The sequence below is a fragment of the Channa argus genome, chromosome 1, assembly GCF_033026475.1.
Source record: "Channa argus isolate prfri chromosome 1, Channa argus male v1.0, whole genome shotgun sequence".
Taxonomy (NCBI): domain Eukaryota; kingdom Metazoa; phylum Chordata; class Actinopteri; order Anabantiformes; family Channidae; genus Channa; species Channa argus.
In genome coordinates, this window is record NC_090197.1 from 39,307,828 (window position 1) to 39,325,833 (window position 18,006).

Consider the following 18,006-nt stretch of genomic DNA (forward strand, 5'->3'; position numbering starts at 1 on the left):
GCAGCTTGCACATGCTAATACGCTCACACACAGAGCATCAATATAATGGAATGTATTGCTCATGATCGTATTAAAATTGTACAGACTCAATCTTCAGACCACATTTTCTCACACTTTTAACACTTTCATATTTAAAGCAAATTTTTTGTGTCACATTTTCCCCAGCAAAAACTGACGTTCTTAAAGTCAACCTGGGTTATGTTTTTAATCCTTATGGTAAATGGTAAACAGTAATTCCTGTTGACTTTTTTTAAGCAAATGGTGCTTTTACACAAGGTGGCAGCATTGAGTTACTAGTGATCGGTGAACCTCATGCACCTCCTTGAGAGATGGTTGGTCTTTGGGACCCACCACTAAAACAAACAACAAAGGAGATATATTGCTAATTTTAGAGCCACAGCAGTTTATTGCATGTTTGAATAAAAGGCTCTCTTTAACATTTTAAAAACAGACCAAATTATATGTTATTATGTAACACAACTCAATATTAAGAAAAAAATTTGAGTAGCTCCCAAGTAAAATAAATTACTTACGTTTTTATATTTATGTGCTTATTTTTTAAGCTTTTTTTCTTTGATGTCTGGCAAATCAGGGAAGAGCTGTTCTGATTGCTACAAGCAGCCAGTGTACAAGTCCATGCATTTGTGTGTGTGTGAGAGAGAGAGGGAAACATGCATTTAATAAATGACTGTACTGAAGCCAGTCACTAATTCCAGCTGTGTTTAACCTAGTGCACAAAAGGCACAGCAAAAGAGGAAAATCCATTATATTTCAGATTACATCATGATGAAAGCCGTAAAAATTATAAAATTATTGTTAAACTAAAATTAGCCTTCCCTTGAAGATAAAACCTTTTAAAGGATAATCTATTCTTTTAGCTAATTTGTCTTGGCCTCCTGCAATTTCCACACACTTCTTAAAATCACATCACAAACATCCTGAGAAAGATGGAAGCATGCAGCTGTATAATCATTGTTTAATCACCTATGAACACAATAAGCAAAGTCACTCTGCACAAATGCCACACACCGTCAATATTAACAACGACCATATTGCGCCCTTAGCCTCAAGCCACATTATCATTTAAAAATGTCATTAAGGGAGTCACAAGCAAGAGGAAAGGTTAAGTTAAAAGTATATCCTTGTGATCTTTTTGCAACTTTCTGTGTGCAGCAAAATGCTGTTTATTGAATTTAATTTAAGTTAAAGTCTTATAAACTCATACAATATAAAATACCGTGAGTGGAAGATGAACCTTAATATTTGTTAATGGTATGTTTACACATTTCTCTGTCTATATGCTGGGGCATAATCAAGCATGTCATGCAACAATGTCAAGTCAGGGCACATAATGTGGATATTGTACTGGTGGCACAGATTTCCATTTTCACTCAGACAAAGGGGACTAAGGGTTGACTTGGGTGAATGGCTGGGCCCCCCCTCCCACCCCCCCAAAAAAAACGAAAAATTAATTTTACATTTCTCATCAGAGTCACCAAAACACTGAATGATTTACTTCCAAATTAATTACCCTTTACCTAACTTTAGACAATAATGCTCTGAGCTGTCTGTCAGAACAATATTATTCTATTAACGTTTGATTTGCAGTTCAGCCAGAGTGACTTCATATTTAGATTTAATTGTGTTTTCTTTGTGAGTGTGTAGCATTGCATCCACATTTTGAATCACCTGTGCAGCAGAGATGGGATCACCACATTATTTGGATAGAAGATTTGTTAAAAAATATTGAACACTCAACATATCTGTTTCAAAGCATCACAAAAGGGGCATTTACAGAGTGAATTCAAGCAAAGTGCAGTATAATTAATTGAAAGTTTTACAATATGAGCCTCCCTTCACAATCACAACCCAATTTTAATCTTATCTCAAACTTGCTAATCATTTCACCTGTTCCTGGAAGGTCGTGTGCTTCAATGCATTAGGTTTTAACAAAAGTACAGTATTAAAAGCACTTGTGAAACCAAAGTTGGCATATGCTTTTAATGACATTTTACTTTTACACAATTTTTTCTTTAAGATCTGCAGGTTAGTGATTTGGACTTCGAGCATGAACGCAAGAGTAAGTGGCCGTTAGTCTGAGGGCAAGGCTGACCTGATCCAGATCCGGGCCACCTGTGTGGCCTAGCCTGCCCTCCCGTCTGCCTCCCGTCCTGTTTCCAGGAAATGGTCGCTAGGCAGCTTATTGCACCTTCTTCCCTCCCCTACAACTTTTCACACAGTATAGAAAAGTGCAGGCAGTCGATAGGTTAACCTGGCCGTTGCATCCATCTTATGTGGCCCCCCTCACATTACCATTGATCTGAGGGAAATAAAGAGCACACGTGCTATTATATACAGCCGAGAAAAATACCCTCTCACAGTGATGGAGTGAACAGGCCAAATGTATGAAATATTGCCCCTCCGACACATTCTGTCTTCCTGTCAATAGTGCAGCCTTTGCCCACAACCTAGATCAATAGGGACGTATCTTTTCGTGATAACACATAACAATGTTGTCTGTTGTCTTTTTCTGATATTGAAGTTCTAATTTTGTCCCTCCGCCTTTTAAAAACATCCATACAGATATGTCTCTGTTACCATTTTTCATTTTCCTTGTTTTTTCCTAAAGACAAAAAAATCAAGTCAGAGACGTGGCAGTTACAAATTTACATGTTGGTTTTCTGGACGTTTCTCTGAAGCTTTTGGGGGTCTCTCATGTGTGAGACTGCTCAGCGGAGAGAAGACTCCCCTCTGTAAAAACATCTGTTGTGGAAATGGCTGTCAGACTCCCTTTTGTGGGCTTCGTCTTTTCTTTGCACGGAGATTGTCATTTGTTTTGATCATTTATGCGGGTGAAAGAATAATGATAAAAAATCTGGAGAATGTACCCATGCAGTTGAGCTGTCTACAGTTGGGCTGTGCTTGTTATTATTGTTTTTATCCAAGGGAACATTTCTCTCTAATTTAGTGGGATTGTGGTTTGCACATTGAAGCACATCCTGTAACTATATTGCTTGATGTAAAAGTAAACTACAATGCAATTGCACTGCCAGTGATATGACAACGTTTACAGAAATTAACCATTTTAGTAAACATACAGTCCCTTTACATTGTGACAAGCTGCTAAAAGACGATAACGAGAAAAAAAAACCTCTTAAATTATTCATGATGTGGTGATTGTTATCATACTTTTTTTTGGATGAAGTCACTGTAAAGGAGAAATGGAATGAGTTCATAGCAGAAAGTGCTGTTCTTTTTGCATTAAACCAAAATTTCTACTGTGGGATTTGGTTCTGTCAGCTTTATATCGTCGAATGAAGCACTTAGTATAATTTAATATGTAGTAACTTAAATTAAATGTTACAGTATAAAAGTGGCTGCGCTTGAAACATGTGGTCAACAACAGCCATAGATTGTCGTCCAGGAAGCATTAATGCCACACTTCTCCACCCACACGAAAAGTGTTTTGAAAGCACTTGTCCAGCAGTTCTCAATGCACATCATCCATCAATGTGCTCATAAGCAACCTGTAAGAGCATAAGCTATTGTTTGAATCAAGTTCCTTTATCACTACTCATCAAAAATGTAAATTAAATCTAATTTCTTTTTAAATTACAATTATACTGGTTGGATTCAGACCAATCAATGTTTCCCCCTGTACGTTTTTCACTATGTTACGAAAAATAACTCAACTTGTAGATCTTGGACCTGGAAAGTGCATGGATATATCTTGCAGTGACAAGCAGAAAACGTTTAACAGAAATTTTATTCTAACATTATTAGACTGGAAAGAACAGCTTTGGATGTTTTTCCTTTGCGTCCCAAAAGCCTGTTCTGAGTTTTAGCTGTGTCATATGTACACAATGGCTGAAATCTGAATGGCATGTGCAAAGTTCAAAACCCGGACAAAAATTTGTTCTTTTAATTTTGTCAGTGATTTTCATTTTCATATTCCACAGCTTTACAAAAATATGTATACAGTGTAAAAATAAAAATGCTTAAAAAGCTTTTTCTTATATGTTTTATTTGTAGGAATTCCTCATAAAAGAATATAAACATTTGGATAAGGCCTACAGTAGATTAACAGGTGTGAAAGATGTCTACAATTAAATAAACATAACAGCAAGATCCCTGCATGAATTAATGAGCCGCCTGCTTGTGATTCTGTGACTTTCCTGGAGAACAGGTGAGTGTTTGAGAAGAGTGACACCTCATAAACTAGCTGATAACCTGTTCCTGTGTCTTATCTGTCTTGCAGACAATCCCTGGTCCCCGAGCACATTGTCGTTTCCCCTCGGGCCCATTATCAGATCCCCTCTGTAGGCTCCCACCAGCTGCAGTTATTGTGGAAGTCTCTACTTTTACAGCCCCATGATGTCTGTGACAACACCAGCTTTTATGAGTGAGTACATGCTGCCTTGTAGTTCTTCTGATGGTAGCATCCTTTATTTTGTTTTGACTGCTTAGCTTGCCCTGTTTTTAAAGATGTTTTTCTTTTTTACTTTTTTGACATCCATTCAAACCTGATAACTAATACTTGATAAAATTGCTTTCAACTTGAACACATTAAGTAATTGTTGGCAAACAATACAAGTAATATCAAAATTCCAGCTTTTAAGTTTATTTCAAAATGTCAGTGACTAATTATGGTGCTTGTTAACTAAAAATATGTGACTATTAAAGACCATTAAAGAACTGAACGAGGAATTTTACTTTGAGGTTATTTCCAAACGTAATATCATTATTCATCTTTTTACAATCATGTTTTAGCACCGATCGGTTGCTCACACTATCTGTGGAAGACGTGTTATCTCCCTCTGCCATTCATGTACACATTTATTGGATTCCAAGTCACTGGGATCAATCTTTTGGCCACCAGAGGAGCATAACTAATAGCAACATTAGAATGGCTTTGTGAGAGGAACTGGCCGGATGCGGGTTAACCAAGCAGGAAATAATCTAGGATTTTATATCCTGCATGAATGGCCATAAGATATGCTGGGAATAAATTAATCCCCCCCAAATTTTAGCAGTGAGGTTATCTTTTGAATGAAATTTCAGAGAGGCGGGTAGTTTGTTTGGCAGATTTTTTTTACTAGGGGAGGAGGTTGGGTGTTGCTCCCCACACGCACACACGTGGAATTTTTTGGCAGATAATGACTGTCACCTTAATGCTCAGCCAGGGTCAGACTATCTATTCTGTCTCTGACCACAGGTCTAGACGGCCTTCCTCTGCAAAGCCTTTTTTTCCCTTCCTTTTAAAGACCTACTTCTATTTTCCTGTTGTGCCCAAACAAGGATTTTATAAAATGGGTGACATCGCCACACAAGCTGTCCGCTGAATCCCCCTTAATTAAAGTGACGTTTAAAGCCTTCCTCAGACACTAATAAACCCGCTCTCCATTAAGATCCTCCTAATTACTGTGTGCAAAGGAAAGGGGGACACACACAGACAGTGTGGAGGTAAGCCTGCTGGCATTTGGCCCCATAAGCTGAGCACCACACAAAAGAAAATGTCCCCATCCTACCAGGGAGATTTTTCTTTCAGCCTAACTCCCCTCTCCTGTTTTTCTCTTTATGAATGAAAGTATATGACATGTGGGCCTGAGAGTGTGCATTCATGGAGCTGGAGGAATGCGTGAATAAGGGTTTTGAATGAGACATGAATCAGAGCCACCTTATTAGTCATTAAGCAGTTTGACATAATCATTTCTTAAATGTGCGTGGTTCACTCAAGTGACGCTGATTAGAAATGATAGATATTCAGTGTAAACTGATGGATGCGGGGATCTTTTCTGAAAGCCTCAATCTGGGGAAACTTTTATCAGTGGACCAATTAAAAGACATGTGTTAGTAAAATGTACAGTTGCCTCATAGAGATAGAATTTGACCTGGACGAGAGAGAATCTCAAGTAGAGGGTGTGTGGACAGTCACCATAACATAAGTGGCACAGGGCTGCTCAAAAAGGTTAAACGTGTTTGGTTCATGTCCTGGTCTGTAGATTAATGACATTAACGAAGTTTCCATTAGTTGTGCAACTGGGGGAGACATGGGCGTCCATGCAGAAAGCCACATGACCAAGACAGAGATAAGAGAAAATGAAATGCGTCTTCATGGAGGCAGGAGGGGCCAGGAATTGCCACTCCAAATTAGCCGCAGGCCCAGTTTGTTGTTACTTCATTAACCCAACAGCCCCGGGAAAAAGAAGAAGCGAGGTCACAACCTTTAGCAACAGGGAAGCCTGAAACTTCCAAACAGAGGCTTCTTTAAAAATTGTCTGGATGCCTCTTTAACACAGTACAAAGTGTTTACAAGTGTTTGTGCTGCAATGTCATAATTTAAAGGGAAATACAGAGAATCTCACAATTGTTAAAATTAAATCTTTTACCTCAATAGTTTTATTAAATTTTAAATTGAAGCATTTGAACTTGCAGTTTAGTAACCATTAAAAATATACACCTGGTAATTTTATCAGGGCTATGGACAGGGCTCATGGGCAAAACTTAATGCTGGCCACAACTGACCGGTGGAAAGTGAAATAAAACAAATCAATCTGTGAATAATGAGTGACAGTAATTATTTGTTTAGGAATTGTTATTCTTATTTGTTTGCATTTGACAGCATAAGGGTGTGAAGGTTCACTGTGGACAGTCAAAGAAAAAACCTTACACAATATTATGTCAAACTATCCACCACTACCTGTCCATCACATCAATAATATACATTCATTGCAGTCTTTTTTTTTTTTTTACAAATGGCAATAAAATATTACTGAATCATTAATATTTGATGATGTACTTTGTGTTCTGTTTGTTGCTCTCTAACATGTAGTGGTATACTTCAAAACAGGGCTGAGTTGTATAATGCCATCCTTGTTGTAACATGATCTCAGCAGTGGCTCTTTATTTGCAGGCAGTGACTTTATTAGAGTCTATGGTTACAGACCCATGGAAGGAGGGCTATTGTATTCTTCATCCTTTCTCTGGCAAACATACCTCTGGTGCCCGCTTCCTTTGTACACTATTCATAACAAACAAGCATGATGGTAGAGATCAGGAATCATCAGTATTTTTGAGCAGTTTTTTATGGAATAAAAGAAAGTAGAGTTTGTCATATAAAATGTTTCCTCCCAACTTTTACAAATTCATTGTTATTTTTGTTCTTTAAAAGTCCGTATAATTTCCTCTGGTTCTCTTTCCCTCTCTCCCTCTCAGTCACTCACTCACACGCACACAGACACACACATACGCACACACACACTCACACACACACGTACACACACTGCCGACCTACTCAGCAACATGGATCAGCAGGAGCTGACTTGGCTATACACTCTGTGGCACAGGTAGTCAGAGGCAGGGTCCAGCGAGTGTCTACTGAGACTGCAGACACATCTGCCTGCTTGATTTCACCTGGTAACTGAGCATGTAGTATTTACTTCTTGGCTGAAATGCAATCAGGGACTGGTAGCTGGCAAGGAAGCAATGAGCCTGCGATTAGGTACAGTTTTCGCCCTCCCCCAAGAAGTTAGGAAAAGCCTGAGTTGAAAAAGTGGGATGAAAGTATATTGTAATAGTTTGGCGACTTACATTAAAGATAATTTGAAAAAGTATTTATCCTTTAAAGTTCACAGTTTACAGTTTTTTTGTAAAACTCTTCCATGCCAAAACAGAGTCGCATGGCATTTAAACTGATTTCCTTGAGCACTTAAGCGGTTGTTATAATTACATTAAAGCAGAGTTTAAAGTCTAGCTGCTTTACAAGACATAAATTAATGTAATGTTTCAAATATAATATTTTGTCCTATTTCATTGTTGAATTCCTCATATGAAATGTCATATATCAGTGACACTGTCGAGGTACTTATGGTAGAGAGCTCTCATGTGCGTATACAAACATTTTACATCCTCGAGACAAGAGTCACCTCTCTAATCTGGCTGAAGAAGTGTGTGGAGAGGCCCTTTATCCCACCTTGCTTTGACTGGTTGCTCACAGAAGAGCCATTTACCTCCACTAATGGGAAGGGAGCTTTTCAGCAAGGCTTGTTTGCCTCTCAGCCCTCTGAAAGAAACTTCACCAGAGAGGAGACATTAAGAAAACCAGTTAATCTGTAGCAGTCTGTCTGTGTCTACCCAGGGAATGAACCAAGCTCCTTGGTGCCTTTTCAAGAGGCTTCTTTTTACAGGAACTATAGAAGTGTTAGATCAGCACTTTTCTCAGTTGCCCTGATGAAGACACAGTGGTTAAACAAATAAGTGGTTATCCTTTTGGTCACTGGTAGAAGACTTTAAAAATGTTGCTGATCATTAACTTTAACATTTAACATTTTTTTATTTTTTGTATTTATTAGTCTTTCACTCTAAACCGTCATATGGGAATTGTGTGTAATCAACTAATATAATTTTATTATCATAACACAACATGTTTATAAGCTAAGGTTACTAAGCTAAGGTTATTTTTACTGGCAGAGTAAAAGTTCTGATTGAACTTTTTTAACTTGAAATGATGCGTTATAGGAATGAACTTATGCAAGTTTACTAACTCAATATAATCTTTACAGAAACATGACCAGACTGTAAGTAGACTTCTTAGCATGCATTGTTTAAAACCAAAAACTCTTTATGGATTCTTCTTGAAATAAGTTGGAAACATTCTATGTGTTTTTATTACAAGCCTTTTACATGATAATAAGAATGGTAACCACGATGAAGGTTAGTGCCAGATTCCGTGCCTATGAACCCACATGGTTGGAATTTAACAGTGTCAGTGGGAGCAGCCTCAGATGTTGTCACTGCTCTCAGTTTGGTACAAAATGGCTCCATGCAAGGGGCTGCAGCTGTAAGTCTTTCATGGTGAAATGGCTCTTCAAACTAAAAAATGTCAAAGAAAAGGAAATCTGCTGATTTGAAAAATAACTGCTAATGCTAATTGTCTTGATGCCAACTGCATCTAGTTAAGGTTTTATGTTTATAAAACTTTTTTCTGTAAAAAATAAAACAGTTTATTAAAGCCATTAGTTTCCATGCAATATTATTTTTAAGTCAAATAGTTGAGAATACAGCTTACCTTGTTTAGTTTTACCTTGTTTTACCAAATTGGGTTAAGAGGGTACCAAGGCCTTATCACTGTAAACTTTTGGAAAGAGGGAACTACTGAGTAACACAACAGAAGAGACATTTTCCAACATAACTATGCATTTTTATGCAGCAGTGCTTTGAGCTAAATGGTAAAGTCATTACATACTAACATTTTAACAGTGACAGTGACAACATGTTGATATTTAGCAGGATTAGTAGTTATGCCTGCAATAAATTCAAAACCCACAATGTCAAACTGCTGGTGCTGGTTTTAAAACCTCAGGTGTCTGTCAATTAGGCAATAAAACCTCACAATCGGTAAAAAGATCCTCTGCAAAGAGTCACACCAGGAACAGAAGCCCTACCACAATTACTTTTATTTACCTTTGTTTGTCAAAGTACGGGCTTTTAAACCCAGACACTCAGTTTACTCACCATTTATGGAGCAATTCCACTTTAGTAGAACCAAGGTCATCAGTGGCAGTTACCAGTTGTTGAAGATGGGACAAATAAACACAGCTGAAACTCTGGAGGCTGGGGCTAATCAGGTGGGTAGCCCCAATAGCAGGTGACAAGCAGTGGATCAAGTTGGAAAAAAGTTTATAGGGTAGATGTAGGATGCAGATTTACACGGTTAAATCAAGTGTTAAACCTTTCCATGAATGTGCATGCACAAAGAGATACACACATACACATAAATGCACCTACAGAGACAAGTATGTAAAATAAAGACACACGCACAATCACTTATGTTTTAGCGGGTATGACAGATGCTGTATGGACTGTTTTATTCTCAGCAGTAAGAGGCTCTGAGGGTCTCTGCTGTCTGACGGTACACCCGGGATCAGCTGTGACACAATGACATCGATCCACTCATGTCACACACTCTGCTGTGCTAACACCAGAGTGTGCAAGTGTGTGTATGTTGTGGCAGAATTGTGTCAGTAGTATGATATTGCTTTGTGTTTTTTTCTGCTGGTTTGGAATAAGAGCTTTGAAAAAGTAAAGCATTAAAGACACTTTGTTTGCACAGTTGTTTTATACAGTCTATAATTTGTCCAGCTAGTTGTCCTATAAAATAATGTTTCCTCACAAACCGTGGGAAAGCTGAAGTGTTGTAGGTTGTACTGCTCATGTTTGGCCAGTTGAGGCCATGCTTTCCTCAGGCTGCGCAGAGTCTGACTCCAGCCACAACACACTGTCACTCTGGCCCACTTCTCTCCTCATAACAGACTGTATATATGGGTCATACAGTAGGAACCATTTGCACATTTTATAATCTATACTCTTTGGGCGAAAGTGCCAAGCCACACCAAGCCAACTTTATTTATAAAGGACTTGGAAATTCACCACTTTTTCCTGCGTGTTTGAGTTACTTGTGAGGTACAGTTTACAAAACATACAAAAACTAGGTTCAGAAAATAAGATGTTTGGCACCTTCAAATCCACAAATAATTTAACAATCCACAAGGCACCATTAAAATATGGAATTTTACAAAAGTATTTATTTGTATTTTTGCTTAAGCTTAGTCCCTTTAAATTAATGTCCTGTTTATTGACGGGTATTAAGGATTCATTAATGCTTTTCATCTGCTGTTATCTAACTATTTGAGCCAACAAACAATGACTTCAGCTTTACACCACAAGAATACTATTCAAAGTGTTTTTGAAATGTTTTTACATCACACATGCTTATACACTATACTGTTCACATGAATAGCTAAATGTTGGTGAGCAACAGTGTGTCTGATATTTGTCTCTTTTCCGCCGGTAGTGGTCCATGGACTGTGCTTCTCAGTCTCCTTACAGGTGCAGACTTTCTCCACTGAAAACCACCATAAGCCTGTCAAATAAGTAAAAGCAGGGAGATGTGTGCCCTGTGAAAGAGATATGCTCACCCTGCTAGTGGGCTCAGAGACGCCCCTTTGTTTCCTGGCATGTCTCACATACTTTCCGAGGCCAGATAAGCCCCAGCACCATGAAACACTGCTTTATGTTTGGACTCTGTAATGTCCCAGAGAGGGCAGAGTGGACTCAGAACACAGACCAGTCAGTGTGCAGGTAATATGTTCTTAGTGTCGCACCTTATTTAACGACCAGATACATATGACGGCGCTGTTTATGCAGTCGACAAAGTATTTAAGTAGCTTCTGCAAAAGATTTCAATAATCGAACTGCCAGTTTTTCTATTGCCACTATTTCTTCCTCCAACTTATTCCTTAACATCTGTGAGGAGAGGGCGTAAGCTGGAATGCTGAAAGGTAAAGGGGTTTGGACTGTAGAGAGGTGGGGGCTTGGCTGTTTTCTAAAATCGGATTAGCAGCTACTCTACACTTAGACTGGAGGGACTGGGACCTAGTTTAGCCCAGCTCAAGACCACCCAGCAGGTAAACAGTTACATTACTTTGGAGAGGGAAGGGAAGTGATTGGTGGGGGAAAAGACGTTAAAAATACTCATGAAAGATGGATAAAGAGTGAGTGAAATAAATATGTGACTATCTGCCAGACTGGTGATTGTGCAGTTAATCTTAAATTGATTTCAAAAACTGGTTGAAGAAGTGGTGGAAATGTACATGTGAAATGAAACAAACAAAAAAGTAAAAAAGAAAAAGATTCCAAACCTTACGTACTTTTGAAATTTATTCAGAACTACCAATTTACGAACTTCCTCTTCTTGAACCAACTCTCTGGACCTTTACAAAAGACCTACATATCTCAACCCCAGCCCTCCTTGCTCACCAAGATATCTAAACCTCACACTGTCATGCTGCTGCCACTGCATCCCACAGAAAACCTCCTGAAAATTAGTTTTTGGCAACTGACTCGCAAACACACTCTCCTGTCTGCTGCAAGCCACCAAGGCTTTGTTAGGCAGGCCTGCTCTGAGCCCAGAGCCTTCAAGACCCCCATTATGCAGCAGGACTCAGCGGGGCAGAAAGAGCAGGAGTGTTTTCACCAGTCATGTGGGCACACAGGCATTATACACTCTTCAGTGGCACTGTAGATATTTTGTGAGTCTTACAAACAGAGAGGAGGCCTGCAATGGCTGCAAGGAGAAGTTTTGATAATTGGGAGTTATATAAGTTCCCAAATCCTCACAGGAGGATTTTAAGTTTTTTCTCCTTCTTTTTCCCTATTGTGTGTTTTGAAAAGCTGTGTGCGAAGGCCCCACTGTGAAGGTGACAAATCCTTTGACATAAATCATTGTGTAAAGGTTAAAGGAATATAGTCAAGTGCTCAGGAAGAAGAGCCTCTAATTGCCTGCTTTGCTCCAGCTTTGCCGAGCAGTGTTTTACAAATTAAACAACAGCTCTTCCACACTACAGAGCATTTGTCTGTGTGCATTACTCCCATGCACGTGAGTTAGTGTGTCTTTGTTTACATGTCCTTTTGTGCGTATCCACTTATATCTTATTGTAAAAATGAGCTTGTTCAGAGCTTGTGTGTATCAGCTGCAGCTGTGCAGGAAGAGTTTTTACTAATCAGTGCTGGACAAACTCAGGGCTCCCTGCATCTCAAACATCACTGCTTCTGTCAGGGGCCCCGAGTGCAGAGCAGGCAAGCTGAGCAGCTCTGATCAACAGTGTTGTGTTATTTTTCTACCACTGAATCACACAGGGGAACATGTGTGTGTGTGTGTGTGTGTGTTTGAGATGCAGGGATGCATGGTGCTAACCCTCCCCTGAGTAGTAATGCATGAGCTGTTAGCAAAACATTGTTGCTGCTGCTGTTGCTTTCTGTGTTAATAAGATGTAGATTGGGGTGGGGTGTGTGTGTGTGTTGGGGGGGTGCACAGATGTAATTCAAGGTTGACATCACAAGATTCGTAATGCACTTATAGTGAGTGATATTATGCATTTGGCAGACCTGAGGTGAACTTTTAATGTCAATACAGAGAATAAACCAAGAGTCATTTATAGATGATGATTTGATGAGACAGCTCAGATAAATGATGACAAAATTCTTTTAGATTAGGTGTTTTGGGGTGTCATCAAAGGCTACGGTTTGAAAACCAGTTTCTTTCTCGGTAAGTACATATATTCACTAATATGGTGACACAGACAGCCCTCTGAGCTCATTACAAGCCCTCTGCATTTTTACTTGTGGGCCTTTAATGCAGCATTTCAAGCTGTCAGACTTCTCCCCTTCATGTCACTCAGTTGCGTGGAAGACGTCAGAGTGTGTAAATGTATTTATGAATGCATGATTTTGTGAAAGTGTGTATTTGGCTCTCTCCTCTTCCTATCTAATATAACTGGTAACCCCAGCTGTGAGTGTGTGTGCGTATTTGTCTGCCTGTGTAAAGCTGAGGCTTGCTGGGGCACTGAGGCGTAGCTTGGCCCCAGTCAGGCCAATGCGCAAGAGGGCACAGACCAAAAAGCCTCCAGTCGTGTTTTCTCCCTTTCCCTCTCTTTCTTTCTCTTTCAATCCCTCTCTCTTCCACTGGGATTTGGAAATAGGTAGTCTGGAAGATGTAACATGTATTTATTTTGTGTACAACACTCAGGGATTTTTGCCCTTTTGTAAATGCACGTGCAGTACATTTTACAAACCTTGCAGTGGCCAGCTGAGAAAAAAAAAAAGATTTCTATGGTTGATTCAATAAGAATCACCCACAGCCTAATATTTCAAAACTGAACCAAAACTACTTGCATAGTATCTCATTTTCTTTTCAGTAAACATAGATTTGTATATCCTCTATGTCTCCTCGTCATCTCCTGGCTCCCACAAAGGACCTGCCAGTAGGCTGTAGAGGGAAACCAGCATGGAGCCAAGGCCACTGGTTAAGCATTTTCATGCTGGATTTAAAATCAGATTATATACGGGCCTGTTCAATTGACTTAATGGATTTGAAGAGAGCAGATCCTATTAATAAAGGAATAAAAGAGGGAAGGAAAAAGTGACTTTGCCCCCAAGGCTGTGGCCCCACCTGTGGGACTAGAAGGCTAATCTGCCATGCAAATTAAATCCTGCCTCTATGCACTGGCCCCTCTGATATCCTCCATTACACAATTTTTATTTGTTGTGACGTGATATTGCAAACAGATATAATTCTAGCAAGAGTCAGGGACATCAGACTGGTATGGGAGTGATTACTGGGGAAAATGGAATTTGCATCCTTTCTCATCCTGGCAAAGTGCTCTTTTCCTCAAAGGATTGAGCAGTGGGAATTTTCCAAGATTGTCTTCAGATTGGGACTGACACTCGTTTGGTATCCTCTCTGGATCCGCCTTTATGAGTTCCATGCAGGATTATGATGCAGTTGAGACTGAGAGGTTTAAACAGTGAGAGTGGCAGTATTTGGGCTGTACCAGAGCTTACCTCGCTATTTTCTCTTTTGTCTTAATGAGGTTGTACTTTGCTTCATTCCTTGGAAGTCTACCTTTCACACTGTTTCTGCCAGGCTGTCAAAAGTAGCTGTAAAAACACACGTCACACATACTAATCCGATTTGCACTTAATCATGACAGGGATAATACTGTATGTACAGTAGCAACAAAGCTGTGAAACCTACAGTGTTCCTTCTGTGTTTTCAAGCTGAAAAAGTCCGGATATGTTTGAGTTTGGCAGACATATGCAGTGCACATCCTTTTTTTTTTGCAATTAGAAAATAAAACTAAGCAAGGCTAGGAGAAAAAACATTTTAGAAACTCTTGCATAAGTAGCCTTTTCTTTGAATACTCCTGCAAATGAGTGGATGAAACACTGGCTTTGGTGTTTGGTGTCAGTTTATTCGTTCAACTTATGCAAGGTCTCTTTTCCATGCATGAAGTAGTATAAAAAGATTTTACAATTCATTTCACAAAAAATATGAAACAATACAGATAAAACAAACATAAAAATAAATGATAATAATGATGATATAAAACAAAAAACGGCAAATAAATAAAATAATGTGTTTATCCTCTGTAGATTTGGATTCATACACAAAATATCAAGAAAAAAAGCCAAAATACTCTATGATTCTAACTTAAGAAAGATTTACTCTTTTATCATTGTTCCTCCAAGACTAGTCAATGTGAAATTTTATATAGACATACACAAACATATATATACGTATATATATGTATGTATGTATGTATGTATACACACACACACATATATACGTATATGTATATACGTATATGTGTGTGTGTGTGTGTGTGTGTGTGTGTGTGTGTGTGTGTATATATATATATATATATATATATATATATATATATATATATATATATATATATATATATATATATATATATATATATATATATATATATATATATACGTATATACATACGTTTTTACGTCCACTCGCTCCTTTTCACAGAATGAGCATTTGTAATTGATATTTTCTTCTGAATATAAAAAAAATTATGTTTTGCCCTGTCTATTCCCTTCGTTGTCAGCGTAGGAGGGGCATTACTACTGTCCAATAACAAATGAGAACAATGCAAGACTAAAACTGAGTGCTGGCTTTCTTTAGCCTATTATCAGTGTTTGACTGTTTGACCAATCATTGCAAGAGAAACTGCTTCTGCCGGATAAACATAAACTAAATGTGGAATATATCCTGTGTCTTTGATATCAACATCCTGCCAAATAAAAATGAATATCCACCTTTCAAACAAAGGTATGCCTGGGAGTGTGGACCTCATTTCAAGCACAATTAACTTGAAATGGAGTGCTGCAAGATCAATAGTCCCCAGTTGATCCAGAGGGAGCTGTCAGTCTATGGAAATGGCACACATATGGTAATATCCCCAGCTTAACAACAACTTAGAGGATTTACTGTTGCTGTTTTCAGACCCACATGAATAACAAACAGTGGGCCACCCCCTGGGAACCATTTTGTTTTATCCTAGCTTCAATTAATCTTTAAGAGGGAGGATACCATTCAGGAGAAATGGCAGGGGGGATATGAAGAGGGTGTTTGTAGATGTGAAAGGTATTCTGCTAATTATGAAAATTACAAATAGAAGATCTACCCATGCAGATTCAATGACATGCATGTGTGTACGTGTTCCTGTGTTTTCTTCACCTAACTAGCTTTCCTTCATCGCTTTTTCCCTCGACCCTCCCTCCAGATAAGTGTGTTTCCACTTTCATTTTCTAATTAGGACACTTTTGTCTCAGTGAGAGCTGCTATTGACAGGTGTGCGGACATTAGCAGGATTATATGAGGTTGCACACTGATGACGAGATGATGAGATCTCAGGAGATGCGTATGGATTTTACCTCCTGCTGACTGCACTTCTCTCCTTTTAGCCTCAGGCCAGAAAACCTGTGGCATAAAGTACTCTTAGAGAAGAAATAAGAGCCAAGATAGCTGGCAAACGCAGCAGTTATATGCTTCAGTGTGAAGTCATTAAGTCAGATTCGTTTAACGGAGTCAGGTGAAGACAACCAGCACGTATAGACAGAGTGTTGTCACCTGAGCTAGAGCTGGACCTTCAAAATTGATTTATCTCAACTCTGCAATTGATGAAGTCCGTTATGGGTTAAACTGCAGAATTCTGGATTGGACACAGACTTTGGGAAGTTGCTATTGGAATTCACTTGCTTGTGCCACCTTCAGCTCAAACCAGGTGGGAAATTGAGTTACAAAGCACAGCATGAAAGGGCTAGATGGCCTCTGTGACAGTTTTACAGTTTGTGTCTCTCATAACTCCAGTTGAAGAAAGTCAGTTGATTGAACAGAAAAAGAGACTATGGTAAAAATCCATAATACTCTCTTCAAATTGTAATCGTGAGGGCTGTTGAGTTTTATTGAGAATATGAGCACTAGAGAAATTAAGTCATTCAAAACTTAATTTAATTAATTTGAATGGGAAAGACCTTCTATTGGTCAATCACAAAATGATAGGACAGTCAGAGGTATGTAAAATAGTCTCCCTCCTGCTCATTCACACACAGAGGCAATTCCCTGTCCTGTTTGGCAGGGAGTGTGTTAAACTAAATCTAAATTGCTACTATGATTTCATCACTTGCCACTGATGAAGGAGAAGTGGTGTTGGTAAAGAAATGAATAAATGAAAAGAAAAAAAAAACCAAAGCAACACACCACAACCCAAGGCTTCTTGCCTCCTGCTTTTATCATGTAAATAAGGCGAATGAGACTAGGTTAGAGGGACAAATCCCCAGCCGCCACTTGAGCCAAATACAACTTTCGTGCGCTTTGGCCCACAATGAGGAATGTATTTGGAGGCCTCACTTTTAATTTAACTAGAGTGGCAGCTGAGGGGGCACCAGGGACCTCATCTCATGACTGCTACGAAGGCTTGGTTAGAAGGAGGGGAAACCTCAACCTGGCGCCATACATTTCAATGTGCAAGATCTCACAGCTACATCACGTGTTCTGTGTGTGTGTCTGTGCATGTTTGTATGTTGCAGCAGCTCAGTGTTGCACTTGCTCTGTAACACGCTTTTTGCTCCACTGTAACATTTGATTCATTACGATCTGAAACAGCACATCAGTTTGCTTATTATGTCTTAAAAATTCCTCACAGCATCCCAAAGAGTAAGGGGGAAAAAATCCACCAAAGAGGCACTGCCTTGAAACTGACAGCTGTTATTGTGCTGGGCCATCTGCTGCATTTGCCAGGGAACAGAAAAGGGTTAATATTCTATGATGTGTAGTAGCAGTGGCACAGCCTCTTTTGCACAGCCAGAGTGAAATACCGGGTGCCAGGAGTCTGTGCACCCGATGGAGAGGAACCCTCAACATTAGCATGGCACCGTATCAACCAATGTGGCTAATTTAATGGGTCAAATATGATTGGGAGGGTGCCAAAATAACAGCCGTACCAGCTGAATTTCTAACAGGGCAGATAATCACAAAGGGAAGTTACACCTCTGCTTGGCATCATGTAGCTTTAAATCAAAATTCTCTGGAAAAAGAACATAACAATCCTGGAAATTATCTTTTCTTTTTTTTGTTAACCTTACATT